This window comes from Mauremys mutica, chromosome 6 (genome assembly GCF_020497125.1).
Source record: "Mauremys mutica isolate MM-2020 ecotype Southern chromosome 6, ASM2049712v1, whole genome shotgun sequence".
In the NCBI taxonomy this organism is placed as follows: domain Eukaryota; kingdom Metazoa; phylum Chordata; order Testudines; family Geoemydidae; genus Mauremys; species Mauremys mutica.
The window spans coordinates 41,383,555-41,401,656 of NC_059077.1; the positions used below are offsets into that span (position 1 = coordinate 41,383,555).

The 18,102-nt window shown below is 44.7% G+C and overlaps 1 long non-coding RNA gene across 1 annotated transcript in view; it reads right to left on the bottom strand.

Moving 5' to 3' along the window:
- Window positions 1-10,474: 10,474 nt before the first annotated feature.
- The window catches only part of LOC123373199, a 34,554-nt gene continuing 26,926 nt past the window's right edge, over window positions 10,475-18,102 (bottom strand). Inside the window, exons 3-4 of the long non-coding RNA XR_006580610.1 lie at window positions 12,632-12,736; window positions 10,475-10,830 (exon numbers count right to left, since the gene is read on the bottom strand). This is a non-coding gene — a long non-coding RNA (uncharacterized LOC123373199). The remainder of the gene's footprint in view (window positions 10,831-12,631; window positions 12,737-18,102) is intronic.

Here is an 18,102-nt window from a genome sequence, read left to right on the forward strand (position 1 = left end):
CCTGCTCTACCCCAACCCACCTCTTCCTGTCCCTACTCTACCCCGCCCCACCTCTTCCAGTCCCTGTCCACCCCCTCCCCCAAGTGTACCCCACCCTCACGCCACCTCTTCCTGCCCCCACTCTTTCCCCCCCCCCACAGCACCTCCTGCATGCCGCTGAACAGCTGATCGGGAAGGAGATGCTAGTGAGGAGGAAGAGGAGCTGATCAGTGGGGCTGCCGGTGGGTGCTGAGCATCCACTATTTTTTTTCCGTGGGTGCTCCATTCCCCGAGCACCCGCTGAGTCAGCACCTCTGTCATTTACAGCCCTGCCATAAATAACTCATTGCAATATGAATTCTAAATATAGGAAATACTACAGTAAAGTAAATATCATGGAATATCACAGGGTTGCGGGGAGGGGTTTTGTGTGTGTGTGTGTGTGTGTGTGTGTATACAGGTATGCTTACATATATATTTAACAATTTGGGATCCTAAACCATTTTTTAAAAATATTTACAAAAGTTACAAAAGCTTGTTAATTAGCTTTTAAATCTACATAATTTTCTTTTGTATCTAGAGGTCATGTTTTAGTTCAGGCCCAATCATAATCAATCAGCATAAGAGCTGGACAAGGATAGCCTGACAGCTGGGTTTTAGAAAAAAGCTCTTCTTCATGCGTGTTTTAAAATCTTCCCTGTTAATCTTGCCATGAAATCTCAGTGAAATGACTGTGGAGCACTACATCAAAGTTATCCAATGATCAGCAATGTGACTTATTTTCTTTCAGGCACAACTCTGTCATTTTTATCTTATGGCTATCACAGCTTTACACAAAAACAGCTTCTTTTTTCAGCTTAGCTCTAGTGCAGCCTTGGATTCCTGGCATCCTCTTCTTGTTTGATGAGTTTTAGAAGAGTCCAATTGTTATTTTGTCCCCAGAGCAAAGCGAAAACTGGCTTAACCTGATAACGACACAATTTTGCTGCCCTATAAACAGTCATTTTAACTCCATGATATGTGGCTGCAGCCTCAAAATTCAAGCAATGGAAATGACATCATTATCAGACAACTCTAGATGATGAAAAATGGCCTACATTAAGGAACAATCTGAACCCAAGAAAACTTCAGCTCTCAGTCATTACCAGTATAATGTACTTGTCTCGATCTGCAGATTTGGCGCTATGATGAGGTTGAACTTACAGGGAAAAGAAATACAGTTTCCAAAGAATGTCATTATAATTAAGCAATAAGACCACTCCAGGGGCACTGCATTTCTAGGGGGATCACTGCATGCCTCAGGCACAAAGAGAAGTATAAGGCTTGAAGGCTAAGGGATTTCAGCCATGCAAGAAATGCAATAATCCTCTATGAACATGCTGCCTGGGGTGCTCTTCAAATATGAATCTCTTGTACTTAGTCATTTTTAAAATGAAATCAGTCATTGTATGCACGTTTCCCAATATATGCCTTCTGCTATGAGCAATAGGTCACAGCTATACTGTTCAATACAACTTTATTCTAACATCTTTCCTACAAACTGTGTCCCCAAAGAGTTTAAAATAAAAGGTGACAGCAGCAAAAAGAGAAATTAAGAGCTACAAGGGGGAGGGGGGAAATACGTTTCCATATGAGATTTGAGAGCAAATGGAGATCTGATAAAACCAAGAGCTACAGAAAGGCTGTTCCAGATGGCAGGGGCAGCAGAGAAGGATCTTCCCTCAGCAGTGAGGATTATGTGACAGTACAGAGAGGAAGCCAGTGAGTCCTGACACACACCAGGAGCAAGTCCAAGGAGGGTTTTAAAAACGGGGAAGACAAGTTTGAACTGAATTCTGAAATGAATGGGGATGCTGGAGATGTGGTGGCAATTCTTGGGAGAGTGGCATGATTCGGGGAGCGCTTCGGGGCAACGTGGTCATGGGCAGCAGTGTTTTGAGATACAAATACCTGTCTTAAAATACTTGTATAGAATTTGTGCTGTGCACTTCCTGTTTTCAACTGGGACAGGAAAAGAAAGTATGAAGGTATTGCAAGAAAGCTTGTGCTCACCGTGCATCCAGGTTGGCTGAAACCAGAAAACAGTGGAAATCTTATAAGAAAGTCTGTTCTTATGAGATATTTGGAATAAACAACTGGAGAACTCCAAATAATTCTTTGAAATCAACTGATTGCTAATTATAGTCATACACAATGGCGCAAAGGAAACAGGCAGCTTGCCGAACAGCAGTGTGCAATCTGGATTTATTTGCATGTGCCATCCACCAATCCTTATATATGGATCCTGATTCTACTTCCACTAAGATACTGCAAAACTCCCATTGATTTCAATGTGAGCTGGTTCAGCTCCTTAAAGCTGCCGCATTCTCTCATGTCAGTCTCTTACACAAAGAATACTCCATCATAAACAATATGATGTTTTGTCAGCTCTTTCCTCCCATGCACCCTTCCTAAACCACTGGAAACGAAACCATGCACTGAATCTTGCATGTTCACTTTTCCCCAGTGTCAGAGTGCCTGGTGTTATAGGGCAGGTGGGAAATAAAGGTCGTCATCGGTTATTCTATGATCAGCTGGTAAGGCATTAAGGTGAACATTGGCTATTATGCTTGCAAACCATAAACTATATGAGATTGGTGCAAGGAATACCGGATATGCAAAATGTTTACAATGAAACCCATCAGATCTGGAATTGGCTAACGTTTTTTGAACCAAAAGTGTTTTTCATCAAAAAATGCCCTTTTATTAAAAACAACAAACAAAACCAAAAAACACTTCATCCAAATATGTTGATTTTTTTCAGTTGGTTGGCTTGTGCAAACATTTTCATGAACCATTTGTTCAAAATTATCAAAATTATCATCTGAATTAGCAAAAACATTATCAAAGCCATTATTGGAATTGTTATCAAACTGGGTTTTTATAACCAAAAACATGTGGTTTCCAGTCAGCAAAAAATGTCAATAACCCTTCAATAAAGGTTTCAGTGCCGGTTTTGATAAAGTTTTCAATTTTTAAAGTGACAAAATTTTAATTTCAAATCCGACGAAATGGAAAGCACTTTGATATTTCAAAATTGGTCTTTTTAAAATATTATGAACAGATGTACTTTGGAGCTTTATTATAAAAATAAATCTCAGATGGAGCCACATATGAGGTGAACAACACATTAACACAGTGGTGGCCAACCTGTGGCTCCGGAGCCACATGCAGCTCTTCAGAGGTTAATATGCAGCTCCTAGCATAGGCGCCAACTCTGGGACTGGAGCTACAGGCACCAACTTTTCAATGTGCTACAGGGTGCTCACTGCTCAACCCCTGGCTCTGCCCCAGGCCCCAGCCCCCACTCTACTCCTTTCCACAAGGCCCCCGCCCCTTCCCTTGAGTCTGCTGTGCCCTTGCTCCTCCCTTAGCCTCCTGTACACCACAAAACAGCTGATCTTGGTGCAGGGATGGAGGGTTCGGTGCTGATCGGAGGTGTTGCTGGCAGGTGGGAGACACTGGGGGTTGTGGGGGGAGCTGACAGGGGTCTGCTGATGTGTTACTGTGGCTCTATGGCAAAGCACATTATTAAATTCTGGCTCCTTCTCAGGCTCAGGTCGGCCACCCCTGCATTAACACTTCCAAGATAGCTCCATTTCCAGCAGTGCCAATTCTTGCAATGTTATCACAGGTTTTGTGATGTTTTGTGTTTTTCTTAAAGCTCCAGCTCCTGGAGTCAGGTGATTAAGGAGGTAAAGAATCTCAGCTTTCATTTTTTAATAATCTAAGTTTCATCCCCTCATGTTTGGTGGTGGGGGGAAGAAGCTTGAAAAATGTGACTTATAAATGCTCGAAAAGTGAAAAAGAAACAAAAAGAACCCCAAATGTATTATTTTTTAAATCTCACTATTTTTAAGCCAATCTCATGAATTTAGTGTGGCAAGCCTGACTGGTGGTTTTTGAATGCTTGGGCTCAGGAATACTTCATCTCTTCTGCAAAATTCAAACTTTTTTTAAAGAAAAAATGAGTTTCCAGTTCTTCTTGTCACAAAGATCTCCATCCAAATGTGAACTGATATAGTGCTGCCATTTTAAGGCTGCAGACAGCCAGCCCAAATTATAGGTGTAAGGTAGGTAGGAACTATCCCCTTTCCTCACAATGTGTCACTAACTGTGAAACTTAAGGGTCATTCATTTAAATATTACTATTGATAACTATTTCACTACTAACCATTTAGAAAAAACTTCCAGCAAGTTTGGCATTGTGGGCAAGTCTTTGGAAACTCTTGACTCCTGGTCAAAAGGTTCCTGTACTGTAGAAACTTAGGAGGTTGTGTCAAACCACACAAAATTCAGGGTTTTGCATGATTTTGATGAAACTCAGTTTTGTGGGTGTTTTAATTTGAAACTGTGGGTTCACTCATGAGGTGCAAATCCATGTGAAGCAAAACAAAGAAAAATTCTCATAAACTTCCACTTATCTTTCTGTCTTTAAATGTGAGCTCAGGATTGGGAACATCCCCTCTTGGCTGTCTGTAAAGCACTTCAGAGAGACAAGGTGGGGTGAGGTAATATGTTTTATTGGACCAGCTTCTGTTGACGAAAGAGACAAAAAAGCTCTTCTTCAGGATTTGTGCAATAGATGATAGCCAGAGGTGGACCCTACATACTCACTGCAGTTCTAAAGGATCTGTGAACTCTCCCATCTCTGTCAAGTATGCATGTAACAAACATATGACTAGCGGTATCAGGCAAAGTCTGAGATGCCCAATAAAAACAAATTAATATAAACCTGGCCCCTATACAAAACCATGCCACTCTGGAGGTGGAAACTGATGCGGTGAGAGATTATCATTTCCAGGAATCAATGTTCTTTGATTACTTGCTGTAATTAAGGTTACTGTGACTTAACTACTATATTCTGAAGATAGCCTAAATAGAAACCAGAAGAACCACATGTGAAGTCAGTTGTGCTCAGAGATCAGACTTACACTGCCTTGGGTCACATGATGTAACTGAGCAGCAGGAAATGTCATGGTATCCTTTGTCTAAGAAAAGAGAAAACCACATTATGAGTTGTTGGGCAACTATGTGCAGTTAAGACAGCACACTGTCTGTTGGATATTGCTAACTCCAATGGGTGCTTATTGCAGAAAATGGATATTGTTGAGTTTGTTTCTTTTTCTTAATCTATGGGTTTTTCTATATTAACGGTTTCGGTGGAGAGGGGAATGTACAAAATAGTGACCTGATCCCAAGCCCAGTGGTGGAAGTTTTTTCCAGTGGTATCTGTGAGCTCTGGATCAATCCTTAGCATGGTAGATATTGGCTGAACATCAATAGGTCACTATCAAAAATGAGGTGCAAGGGTCACTGAAAACAAGACAGGCCAGAATTGCTATAAAGGAGCCAGAATGACTCAGTCCAAACAGTTCTGTGAGAAAGCCAGCAGCAAGGAGAGGGATAGATGTGTGCCCCCACACTGAGAAAGGATGTGGATGTGTGAGTTCTGCAGTGAAACTTGTTTCAGTAGGAATGAGACTGGGACGCTGCTAGCAAGGATGATTGGTACCGATTTCTCTAGGTGCTGGTGTGGAGGGCTGGGATTCCTATAGGTGTCACCAAGGAGGAGCGAGTGGAGGAGACTAGGCTAGTCGTACATGGCAGCATTTATGAGCTAGGGAAGTTAATGCAGAAGACAGGGATTTCTATGAACCCAAATATCAATTACAAGAAAACTGAGATAATAGCAATGATCAGGAAAGGGGTCACAGGGGGAGGGAGGGCGCAGAGCTCCCTGGCTGTATGGATTAAAATGATCAAAGTAATTGCTTTCTATATTCATAGCACGCTCTGACATTTCCCATTAGAAACCTAACATTAGGAAACCTTTTAAGGGCAATGATCTTAAAAGATAATGCTTCATGGAAGGAAGGACAGATGCTGGTTGACAGTGGCTTTGATAAGTTTCATCTTGTGCTTCTGCTGGAGAACTTTTAAGCATGTTCTTGCCCAGAAGGAGCCTCTTACCAGCCTGTGGGGAGTGCATCTAGAATGCAAATTCTGAGAACAAGTGATCCATAGATTGCCTCTTACGATTTTAGCTATAATTGTCTCTCAATGTGATGCTGAACGGCACTTGAAATTATGCCACGGCTAATCCTGCTGCTGAATGGAATCAAGGCTTGGGATCTACTCACCTCTGCTTCTGTTTACAGCCTTTAATGCCACCAGTCTGAAGTGCTCCTCAAGCCTGCTCATTGACACTACCCCTAAATCCTGAGAAGGGATCTAAGCCAGGGGTCCCGCAGTGCATCTCATGCTAGTGGGCTCTGGGTACAGATAGGTGCCTACCATGGAGGAAGGATCTAGCCCCTGCCATTGCTGCCAGGCAGGAGTGGAGAAGGGTTCCACTTCCCCCTGCCACTTCAGGCTGTCTGGGGGGACTCCAGAGCTCCCTTTAATCACCCTTTCTCTCTCCTTTCTTTTCCCCCCGCTTTCTTTCTTTCTTTCTTTCTTTCTTTCTTTCTTTCTTTCTTTCTTTACAACAACCAGAGCTTGTGGGTAGGTCTCTAGGGGAAGTATATCAGTGTGTGCAAATACTGCGGCAAGTCCTTCTGAGCATAAAACCCCTCTGCACCGGGCATCTGTTTGCACTGAGTGCAGTTCAAATGATGGTTTTGATCTGTAAATGCCTGAATGGCCTTGGGCTACCTGCTTGAAAAGCTGTCCTTCCTCTAGAACCTGACAGCTGAGATCAGTTAATGGTCTTGCTCGCAGAACTCTCTCTTTCTCATGGATTATCAGCAGGTTATTTTGGGGGTGTTTCTTCATGATACAACACCACACATTTGTTCCACCATCTTTTAAATCAGGCTAATCAGGCAAAGAGGCAGTAATCTAGCATGGAGGGTTCACTGCTGTAATCTAGCCGGGGCTAGCCTGATAGTTTTAATCTCTTCCAGAAGCAGTGATATGGTGTACAGCAGAAAGGAACAACTGAAGACTCTGGGCTCGCCATCCCAGAGCAGGACAAAGGAACTCTGAGGCAACAGAGTCCTGCACTTAGGACGGAAGAATCCCATGCACTGCTACAGGCTGAGGACTGACTGGCTAAGCAGCAGTTCTGCAGAAAAGGACCTGGGGATAACAGTGCACAAGAAGCTGGATATGAGTCAACAGTGTGCCCTTGTTGCCAAGAAGGCCAATGGCATATTGGGCTGCATTAGTAGGAGCATTGCCAGTAGATCAAGGGAAGTGATTATTCCCGTCTATTCGGCACTGCTGACGCCACATCTGGAGTATTGTGTCCAGTTTTGGGCCCCCCACTAAAAACAGGATGTGGACAAATTGTAGAGAGTCCAGTGGAGGGCAACAAAAATGATTAGGGGGCTGGAGCACATGACTTAAGAGGAAGACTGAGGGAACTGGGCTTATTTAGTCTGCAAAAGAGAAGAGTGAGGAGGGATTTGATAGCAGCCTTCAACTACCCGAAGGAGGTTCCAAAGAGTATGGAGCTAGGCTGTTCTCAGTGGTGGCAGATGATAGAACAAGAAGCAATGGTCTCAAGTTGCAGTGGGGGAGGTCTAGGTTAGATATTAGAAACAATTGTTTCACTAGAAGGGTGGTGAAGCACTGGAATGGGTTATCTAGGGAGGTGGTGGTTAGAGTTTTTAAGGCTTAGCTTGACAAAGTTGGGGTTGGTCCTCCTTTGAGCAGGGGGTTGGACTAGATGACTTCCTGAGGTCTCTTCCAAACTTAATCTTCTATGATTCTATGAACACTGGTTCAGTTTGGTAAATGCAATCTTCCTGGGTGAACCCACCCCTGCAGAACCTCAAAGAAGACTTGTTACTAATCAACTGCACCGGTTTACCCAATCCCAGTGGTGAGGTGTATTGACTATCAGTACTGAGCCCTGCCAAGAGCATATAAATACATCAGGCATGATCCTTAGCTGATGTAAATCAGCATGGACCCACTGATTTCAGTGGAGCTATGATAATATATACTAGCTAAGGGTACATAGTTCATGGCTACGATTTCCTGGCTGTTCTGTTTGGAAGCAAATAGGAATGTCAATGTCTTGAATTTACCTTGTCCCCTCACCCTTTGAATGGCAGCAAGGATTCAAGAAAAAGAAGATCCCCTAATTGTGAGAGATGTGTCCAATCAAAGTGAAGGCAATAAAAAACTTGCTCTAGATTGTGTCATTGATGGGGAGTGAGCAAAGGTCTAAAGCTGAAAACCCACAGCACATTCTTAAGCACAATTGTAAAAATCTAAACCAACAACAAATACTCACAAGAAATCATTTTAGAAGTTAAAAAATGAGTGACCAAGTTCATCCCTCGTGTACAAGCCCAGCAACATCAGGGAAATTACTTCAGGGAGGAATTTGCCTCACAGTATATACAGCATGTATATGTCACGTGGTCTAATCATAGGACTGAAAGCAACATAGGAATTATATGGTCTATTCAAGCCTGTAAGGAGTGTGAACAAAGAATATAATTACACATCAAGCCCATTGATTAACCAATTACTAGTTAAAGCAGATTTAGACTTTAAATTAATTTGGTTCTGAATTCTGGGGATTTTTGGACGAAGATAAACAGTGTTTGAAGATTAATTATCCTTGTCTAAGATGAAGGCACTCATTTCAATTTTGTTAGCATGTCGAAAGACTCTGGCTGGTGCAAGGAACGTGGCAGACTGCAAGTCTCAGCAGTATTGAAACGCATGATTAAAACAAGTTCTGAGACTCAATCATTCTAATCCTCACAGAGAGTAGGGATATGGCAGGTTATAATGTGCAATTCCAAATTAATATTTAAATGAAAGACAGACTAACGTTTACCTAGAGGAGAATGTGTGCTATCTCCAAAGGTTCAATGGCAGTGCAGCCAGGGAGTTAGAAACTCACCAGCAAGGAAATTCTGGAGCAGAGCTCTTTGTGCACGTTTAATAAGAAATTGAAAACAATTGCCAGCCATGGTGATTTCTTCCTTTATTGCATTCAGATATAGAAGACAGTGTCAGGGTGGGAGAATTATGGCTGTAGACACCCCATTAATGGGCTACAAGACATTTTACCTCTAGGCCACCGGTTCAAATCTAATCTAGGGTAGGTAGTAGCTGAAAGATTGCACCACCTACAGCTGTTTGGTAGCCCAAACGGCCATGGCACAAAGTGTGCCTGAGAGAGGCAATATGCCTCCCAAAGCTCTCTGGGCTGTAGTGGGAGGACTGTTCCCCTCCATGACTTGCCAGTTCTGCTAGCCACACCAAGGTGCTGGGTACTTTGTACTGTCTTTTGGGAAGCTAATGCCCACTAAGATCAGGAGGGAGAGCTCAAGACAGCGCTGGCACTGCAACTGTGCTTGATGCCTGCACAGAAGTGGGGGCAGGGGAAGTAAGGCTCCCCCTTTGCACCCCCATGCAAGGGCCAGTCACCAGTGGTACCCACAGCTGTATCCATGTTATGCACAGTGTGTACCATTGGCAGGGGTGCCAAGTTGAGGAGAAGCAGTGTTGGCTGTCCCACCGCCCACTCAAGTTTGCCCTGCAGACCCTCTATCGTGAAAGAGAGGCTGTGGGGCCAAACCTGGGTAGCACTGTGGCCCTCATGCACCAGGTCACAATGTCACTCAGTTTGGCCCTGCTGCCATGCCCTTCCCCATCATGATGGAGGGCTTCTGGGCCAAACCTGAGCAGGGACTGGGGCAGCCAGCACTACTGCTCCTCACTGCTGCCATGGGGCCAGCTCCTGTACCAGGGGTCCCCTCCCCCCAACTGCCCATGTCCCCTCTGCTCTGCCCACAGTATTCACTCAGCAACAGCCCTTAGAGCTGCTACAAGTAGGGGGAGGGGAGCTGTGGTGAGTGCCTACACATGGGAGCTGGCAGGAGGCATGAAAGGGTTTGGGGTGTATCCTGGGAAGAATGTCTGAGGGAGCCCCTGCCAGACAATCAGCACCTAGTTAGTTAGCTTCCTGTAATAAGTTGTATCCCTAGGCAAATATCTTGGCAGCTGTTGTGTTCTGGGGTGCAATACGGATCAGCGAAGAGTTGTTTCACCTCTGACCCTGTAGCCCTTTAGTGCCTTGAAAGCTTTGCTATTGAAGCTCTCTGCCCAGGCCACTCGCAGTCAGCAACAAGTATGCACCCTAGGTCTATATATTGAGCAACCATGCTCAAATGCTTTGGATCCAGGAACCTGTCTGCAATACCACAGACTTCCACTGGTCTCCAGCAGCCTTGGCTAACAACTAGTAAGGTGACATCAATCTTTCCCCAGCCCCAGATTTCCCCAAGAACGTGTCTTCTGAAATATCCAGCTCTGCCCTGGAACAAACAGAAGAATGTTATGGTTCATTGCTTCTTTAAAGAGTCAATATCCAACAGTTTACCAGTAACTGGAATTTCCAAACAGTTCAAGTCAAACACAACACTAGAATGGTTTAAATTAAAAATAAAACAAATTTATTTAATTCTGAAAATGCAGATTTTAAATTGATACAAATATAAGGATTAAAGTCAGAAATGGTTAAAAGAGAAACAAAAATAAAAGGCTTTCTAGTGTCTACAACTTAACAAGCTAGACTTGGTTCAAGGTACTCATTTCATCAAGATGACTGACCAAACTCCTGGTCAGGATCTATCTCCTAAAATCAAAGGCCTGGTACCTTTGTCTTCTTAGGTGTAAGATAGATAACTTGGAATTTGTACCCATCTTTTTTATAGTCCATTGAATCATTGAAATGGATTCTTCTGAAGGATACCGCCAGTCTATTTCCAGCTGTGAGGTAAGGAAAATGGAGTCTGTTTTGAAGGAATTGTCCTGCTTCTTCTCCCACTGGAGCTGTGCCTGCCAAAATGTAATTTTTTTTTAGTTTCTGTCCCATTCAGTACAACTGAATGAACATGTGATTGTCAATCTCCTCCCCACTGTGATAGTGTGAGGTTTACCTCCACCCCCTGTTTTTGATATGTTAAGTATTTTATTGTCTTTCAAAGTACTTTGGAAGTAACTTCCAAGTGAGAAACCACACTCCTCTGTCTCAGGTAGGGTAATTCCTGGTTGACTGGCAAACACATTTTAAGAATTATAAGTTTCAATTTATGTCCATGACTCTGCATCAATTGCTTGCACCTACATTACACACTGATAATAACCAGTGAGTTATAAGCTTTTCACTCATACTTAGCATGATACTTAACAGATACAGTTCATGACAATAAAGAATTAGGGTACACTTGAACAGCTGAAATTCGTTAGCAGATATCAGGGTGCCCCTTGCCCTCAGGCTGTTCTTAATGTGACAGTAGCCCTAGTTACAAATAACCCCCCAACTTCATTCTAGGACAGGGGTGGGCAAACATTTTGGCCTGAGGGTCACATCGGGGTTCCAAGACTTTATGGATGGCGGGTGTAGTGTATTCAATTGCTCCCCATAGGAATGTGCTACTTACAGTGTACTACTTATGGCTGCCAGTCCTGGTGCCCCATAAGTAGCACATTCCTACGGGGAGCAATTGAATACACTACACCCAGTGGCTCTCGCAGCCGTGCTGGCTGGCAGGAACTTGTAGCTCCGCTGCCCAGAGCGCTGGCGGTACAGTGAAGTGAGGCTGTGGGGGAGGGGCCAGGGGCTAGCCTCCCCAGCTGGGAGCTCAAAGGCTGGGCAGGACAGTCCCATAGGCCGGATGTGGCCTGCAGGCCGTAGTTTGCCCACCTCTGTTCTAGGAGAACACTTGTGTCACGGTGTCACTCACCACTAGGTGCACCTCCTCCTGGCTGCTCTGGGGAATTAGCTCCACTCACATCCAATGCCCCCTTCTGTCACTCGTTCATGCGTCTTGTCCTTTATCTCTTTCTCTCTCTCTACAACTCAGTGTGCTCTCTCTTCATGACTTGGCCTTCTGACCAGGTCACTATATGTTTCCCCCTTCCAGGGGACCAAAGTCCCACTAGATGATTCTCCTAGGCAGTCTTCTGCTCCACTGACTGATCTGTGCAGCCTCTCCAGTACCTGGTAAAGGTCCTGGGCCTACCCACTACTCTAAGTTCCACCCCAGGGACCCTACAACCAGCAGCCAAAGTCTGCACTGTCCCAAACCTTGCTACTCTTTCCCTAGGCTGCTCTTACTATGTCTCTATCAGACCCTTTCTCCACCCTCCTCTGGGTACACCCTTTCCTCGGGGCCAGGATTTCTATTCTCCTCTTGGTTTCCCCCTTTCCCTCTCTAAGGCTAGAGAGTGACTGCAGGCCACACTGCCGTCCCTTTCTGCTGCCAACTTCCTGGCTTTATCTTTCTCATCTGGGCTCTACTGCCAATCAGGGGTTGCTTATCCAGTCTTATTCCCCCCCAAGTGTAGCCTATCAAGTTCATTCTCCACCTCTCCACCCTACTGCATCATTAATCCATTCAAGGCTGGTGTGGAATGAACACTCCATCACAACTTGACGGAAAGGATTTTTATAGTCTGATGAGCAGAGAAGTTCTGCTATCCTGCTGGATTTAGTAAGTAATCCAAACCCTACTTAAGATCACAAATTTTCATTTATGGACTGGCAACTGTAATCAGCAAAATTACCAAACTGTCATTGAAGAAACTCAAAGAGAATAATCACACTGCAATTGAAATGTTAAAGGTAATTCCAAACCTGTCTGCTGAGTGCTGATTCCTTGCCAGACAACCACAAATCAGTAGGAGAAAGCACGTGTTTCACGAAAACGCAATGCCATGTTTAGCAAGTAATGTGTGACAGCTGGTGTCAGGCATAGCAGTTCATAAGGGGGAGAGAAACAGAGGAAAAGATCTGTATTATCATTTGTATCACCATAATGCCTGAGAGCCCTAGTCATGGATCAGGACCACATTGTGCTAGTCACTGTATTAACAGAACAACAAGATGGCCTCTCCCCCAAACAGTTTACAATCTAGTGTGGAAAAATTGCCAGAGACTGCAATTGCTTTTGAACTATTCCATCAGATCAGGACCCACGTTATACTGAAGGTGGACTTCAATGGGCCAAACTCATCTTTGTTGTAATGTCATTGAAATAACTGAATTTGGCCCGACGTGTTTAGAATCATAGTTCTTGGTTGCCCAGCAGCTGTCCTGCTGTATGGTGCATCTGATTGTAAAACACAGTGGACCGCTGATGTGTGGCACTGCATTCAACAGAAGCTTCCTGATGCAAAAAGCTCTTAGATAATTCACAGACTTAATGCTCAGTCATCACCATCAGAAGAACTGCTGCTGCAGAATCCTGCACATTTCCAATGCTGAGTCACACAAAGAAAATGTAGCACGAACAGACACAATAAGTTGGGCCAAAGTGGGATTTCTAGAGCCCACAGAAGCAAAGCAAAGCCCACAGCAGCTAGGACTGCAGGACATAGCAAAAAAGTATAGTCCACTGACATCAATTAATGTTCCCACGTATCATAGTTTTCCTCTGTGTTCAGTGGAGATTATATATTTTATTTCTCAAACCCAGAGGATGACCACAGTGGATCAGCAATTACGTATATGAAGGAAGCTATGCATTTTGAGGAGTGGTGAATCAGTGCTGTTCATTTGCTGTAATAGTAGATGTGACACTAACCTCAGAATGAGTGCGATTTTTCTCTCTCACAATTTTGTGACTGGAATGGATCAATGAAACACCCACAATGTAATGTGGGTTTCTCACACTCTAAGAACTACTTAACATTTAAGGACTCTGCAGAGGACAGCAAAAATCTTCAATTTGTAAAAGAAGAGAGTAAGTATATGCCCTGTTTCTTCTTCTACCTATAAACCTTGTCCTGAGAACAGATTAATGTTGTGCTGTTTCCATTCTCATTGTAAGCTATGTTGCAAAAAGCATGTGTTATTGAAGCATGAAGTTCTGTTAGGTATAACTAAACCTGGAGCCATAGACTCAATTACCAGAAGTCTTGACTCAGCCCTTCAGCCATTAGAAGTTAGACAAATGAAATTCCGTGCTCTTTGTTTGTGTGGGTGTATGTCTTTCAGCTGGGACCTTAAAAACAGAGGTTATGTCTGTGCTGTGTGATCATTCGAGATCTCACTGCATTTCTCATAAGAACAGGACCCCACTCTGCTAAGTATTCTATACACACAGAACAAGGAGATGTTCCTGTCCCAAAGGGCTTATAGTTGAAAGCCCCACAACTGTGCACTGGTGTTACCTGTACGTTCCAGTGGTGCTAATTGTATATACATTCAAAGCAGTTTGGGTGCCTTTGAGAGGAAGGATACAGTATGAAGCTCAATTATTAGTATTACAGAGAAGTGATCTGTGTCCTTGACTGTAAGAGCATCTCCGCAATTTTCTGTGGTTAATATTTTACGCACTAGACCAGGGATGGGCAAACTATGGCCCGTGGGCCGAATCCGGCCCTTCAGGGCTTTGGATCCGGCCCGCGGGATTACCCCTGGTGGTGCTGCGGGCCCGGCGCTGCTCTCAGAAGCAGCCCCCGGGCCGGGAGGCAAAGGGCTCCATGTGCGCACGCAGAGCCCTCTGTCCCCTCCCCACCCAGGGGCCGCAGCACTTCCTGGAGTGGCGTGGGGACAGGGCAGGCATGCAGGGACCCTGCCCTGGCCCTGGTGTGCGCCACTGCCACCCCGGAGCCACTTTAGGTAAGCGGCACCGGGCTGGAGCTCAAACCCCTCCTGCCCCCCGCCCCCCAACTTCCTGCCCTAAGCTCTCTGCCTGTACCTCGCACCCCTCCTGCACCCAACTCCCTGCCCTGAGCCCCTTTCTGCACTCCTGTGCATTCCAACCACCTGCCCTGAGCTCCCTGCTGCACCCTGCACCCCATGCACCCCAACTCCCTGCCCTGAGCCCCATCCTGCACTCCGCACCCCTCCTGTACCCCAACCCCCTTCCCTGAGCCCCCTCTTACACTCTGCACCCCTTCTCTGCCCCAATCCCTTGTCCTGAGCCCCTTCCTCCACATCCCGCACTCCACCCCCCCCTGCCCCGGCCCTGCATATAATTTCCTCACCCAGATGTGGCCCTTGCCCCAAAAAGTTTGCCCACCCCTGCACTAGACTCACATTATATTCATCATTGTCTTACCATGAAGTTTCTAGGGGCCCTCAAGAAAACACACACACATATTACATACACAGAACATGGCCAATTTAAAGGCAAAATAAACAGTCAGTGGATTTTGTTTCTTTTCACTGAAGTAAACAGGTAGGATTAATCTGGATCCTTCAGTCAAAAATATGGTAGCCATCTTCTTTTCTCCCCCTTCCTCTCTTCTCTGACTCATGCTTTCTTTCCCCCCTTTAGCGTTCTCACACACATCACTTACTTGTCTATTCAGTTGTTAGGTACAACAAATCGCATCCCTTTAAAAATGAAACAAATATTTAACCTGCAACTTGTAAGGAGTTGCATTAAAATGGGCGACACTGATGATTACCTGTTCTGCTTATTGCCTCTGAAGCACCTGGCATTGGCCACTGATGGAAGACAGGATATTGGGCTAGATGGATCTTTGGTCTGACCCCGTATAGCCGTTCTTATGTTCTCATGCATTTCCAAACTGTGATGTTGGATTTATCATGTGACATTTTTAGTGAGAAAAACATACATTAACAAATAGTATGAAGCATAACCTCTTGCATGGCTCAGTATGAAATGTCTGACTGAAATGAGAGCACTTGAGAGAGTTCTGTGAGTTGCAAAGGACCCAACCCTGTGCTTCCTTGTGCCTTTAAAAGCTGTGGGGGCTGGACAAATAGTCAGGTAGCACAACGTCCTGGTAGTGGATCCTACACCACCACCACGAGCTGTTGGGGAAAGAATCATAGATGAGGAAAAGTGAACATGGCTGTGATTCCCTTATGATCAGCTGCCACAACAGCTGCTGAGAGTTACTGACTGCTGGAACATATTAAAGCAGCCAAAAGCCTGCTCTAAATTTATGCTGGGAACTGGACTAGAATGGCCCCATGGTTGAAGCCATCTATGCAAAATAAAACACCTTTTGCAGCCCCCGAATGCTACTAAGCCACAGCCCAGAATATGGCACTTTATATCTTCTGGGCAAAGGGGGCAAAAGCCTCAGAGACCCTGCAAGAAGAGATGTCTGTTCCCATGTGAGCCACAGTTAGTGGTGGATCTGTTCAGTGCACCGCCAGGGCATCCACACTGTAAAATAAATACTAAATTACACAGGAAAAAACCTACCTTAAAAGAATATTATCAAGGCTGCAAAGTCAAGCACTCAAAAATTAGGAAATGCCAGAAGTAAGGTAATATGTGCAACCTTAATTTTACCCCTTTGTTTTTCCCTGGAATCCCAGCTCCTTTTTAGATCTTTCTCCCCTTCCCTCCCCCTCTTTTCCCCACCCCACTATTCCAAGTCTCCTGCCCCGCCAGTCCCATTATTTCCCCCACCTCAGTATCCAAGTTTCATTCTCCCCTTGCCAGCCTCCAGACCAAGTCTCCTCCCTCCCTGACAGGTTCCATATCCAAGTCTACTCTCCATCCCCAGCTCCAACTCTGCTCCCTTCTGCATTCAAATCAGGTAGCTTCTTTTTCTAGGCTACCTATGCCTAGCACACGGGTGGCGACACTGAGAGCACAGGCCCACAGCAGCCCAAAACTGGGAAAGTCCTGCTTGCCCTGCTCAAAATCTTTGGGAAATGTAGCTGCAAAGTTCTAGCAAGTCTCCACTGAGTCTGTGTGAACTGTGATTTTCCAAAGGTGCACAAATGTAAGTGTGATATCCCAGAGATGGCAAAGGCACATCCCTGACACACATGCCCTGGCCAAAATTCAAGTCCCTGCTCCAGAGCATGGGGGCACTAGAGCTTCTCCAAGATAAAAGGTACCTGGAATTTTTTTAACCTGGGCAAAACAATGTCTTTTTCCTAGCCTTGCTCTTGGAAATGGCTGAACTGTTTTGGCTGAAATTTTCCAAAAACACTTAAGCTGAGGCAGGCATCTGTCATGCATTGAAAACTTTGTAGAAATTACAATTGGTCACTTGAAAGCCTAAAGGGCTTCCTGGTCCTCCTGCTTGCAAGCTAGGGGGCTCTATAACAAAGCATGTGATCAGAGTCAGTTTGCAGCAGCCAGCCAGCCTACAGTAAGGTGGGTTAAGCTGTGGCTCTCTGTTTTAGGGAGCAGCCTGCTTTGTCTCTCTCAGGTTTTGAGTTATGTGTGATTACTATGAATTCTAAGAAATCAAGTAGTGTTATGTTGCAACCTTCCAGCAAGAGTATTTTTTTTTGTTTTATATTTTATTCTGCTCTCTGTATGCTGTGAACATAACAGTAACCAGCATGGAAAATTTCTGCCCAAATGGTTAAAGGCTGGAGAAGTTATAAGCAACTGGAGACAGGGTCTTATAATGGGAGCATTAGGCAACCTTAATAATAAGTAGTGCTACCAGCCCTGTGTATAACTATAAATCATTCATTTCAGCCCCTGTGTCTGAGAGGAAATGATCAGCAACTGCACACCCAAATGTCACACTTTTCTTCAGTGAAGTTACTGTGCTGTAGAGAACCAAACCATTAATTCACTACCATGTGAAAGCTAACGGCTGGAGGCTCAAGTCTGTGCCAGAGCCTCTCAGAAGCAGCAGCTCCCAGTGCAACTCCCTTTTAGATGTTGAAAGCCTAAATTGAAGTGTCTGCTGTTTTAAATGCAGCTGTTTATTTTGCAGCATCCTAGGGGCTGAAAAAGTTACACGCCCCAACAAAAAATAAAAATGGAATTTTAGCTTGTTAAAATGGCACAGTGGGACTTAAAAAAGGATTTGTTTTGCTAAATTAAAGTGGACCTGAAAGGCATCTCTTCCCACTCCAGGTTCCTGGCCTCTGCCCCTACTCTGCTTGTTTTCATTTGGCTCAGTTCTGGATTTATCATTAACAGTGCTGCCCTTCGCTTTGTGTTCTGTAGTTGTTACTGTGATTTATTATTTCTACAGCGCGAGGGTGGGCCAGTCACTGTATACACTAGTGTAAGAGGGGAAAGAGGCCAGATTCTACTCTTGGTGACACCGGGGAAATCGGGCGTGTCCTATTGTTAAATATTTATGGCATTGCTAACCTGCGAGGATACAATGGACTAGGCAGCCAGTTAAAATACATCTTTT